This window comes from Octopus bimaculoides, chromosome 6 (genome assembly GCF_001194135.2).
Source record: "Octopus bimaculoides isolate UCB-OBI-ISO-001 chromosome 6, ASM119413v2, whole genome shotgun sequence".
NCBI lineage: Eukaryota > Metazoa > Mollusca > Cephalopoda > Octopoda > Octopodidae > Octopus > Octopus bimaculoides.
Genome location: NC_068986.1, coordinates 94,055,944 through 94,057,406, shown reverse-complemented (window position 1 = coordinate 94,057,406; position 1,463 = coordinate 94,055,944).

Sequence of the window (1,463 nt, the reverse complement as noted above, 5' to 3'; positions counted from 1 at the left end):
GAAATGTTAAAAGAAAGTTTTCAACTCATGTATGTATATAAAGTAAATATACGTAATTATTTAAAAAAAACACGTTTTGTGTAGCTTATTTCGTAACAAAAAAAAAACAGGTACAGATTATAAACAATGAAAGGCTGATTTTGGTGATTCGTTTGACAGAGGTAGGAGAGAGCCAATCCGATGATATATCAGATCTTGGATTTTGAAAGTTTGTATGAATCCTAGATCAGTTAAATCTCTTGTAGCTCCAAATAATGTCATCTGTAGTGCAGCGTTGTGTTGTCTAATTTTGCTTTAGAAGTGCTTGGAATCTTGGTCAGTTGATGACAACAGTTTCTTCAATGGCTTTGAAGGCTGGAAGGAGAAAATCTCTTCTCACCATCCTGCAAGCGAAGAGAACTTGCTCGTAATCGCTATGTATATTAGACAGAAACCAGATAAAGCTTCCTCATTAACACAAGTAGTTTTAATTCAGTATGTGTATACATTTGTGTTAACTTCCACATCTATGTACACTTATTTGAATCTATGTATGGCACTTATGAATGTGTGTGTTTCTGCACATTTCAGTTCTTTTCTGTACCAGTTCTCAGTTAGTTGTGTGTGTGTGTGAGTGTGTGTGTATGTATGTGTGTGTGTGTGAGAGAGAGAGAGAGAGAGTATTTACGATATAATGTTTATCATACTGTCTGTGTGTGATTAATTTTGCAGCGGTTTGTGTGTATATGTGGAGAACAATCTATGTGTACCACGACAATAACAAACGAAGCACTAGTAATATTCATCACCAGTGTAGGGCTAATGCCCGTCGGTTCAAAAGTTTCCTTCTGGTTGTATTTTTAAGAGGGCCACAATCCAAGACATGCTTGCAAGGCATGTCGTGATTTCTCCATATTACTCATTTTTGCTAGCTGAGTGGATTAGATAAGGGGTTGAGGAACTTTTTTAACCAATTACCCCAAAATATATTTATTTACGCTGACGTTAATCACCTTGATTCGAAAGGAAGAACATCATAGATAACAAGAAACGCGTATTTCGTATAATTTTGCTTATGTCTAATGAGTCCTCATTGCCGTCAAGAATTTCATTTTTACTACACCTGAGGTAATTTGCCCCGGTTCACCGACCCCTGAATTAGAGCAACGTGAAATTAAGTGTTCTGCTGAAGAACTCAACAAATCGGTCGGTTCAGGAATCGAAACTGCAATTTTGCGATCATGAGTCCAACACCCTCAGCACTAAGCCACATGCCTGCACGGCAGTAATAGTGCTACTATAAATATTGTTACCACTTCCACCAACACTACTACTACTACTACTACTACTACCAATAACAGCAATAACGTCACCACCACCACCACCACCACCACCTACCACCTCCATCTGACAATCAACAGCAATACCAACCTATCCACCACTACACACCATCAACACTACCATCAGCTTTTCCTCCACCTTCA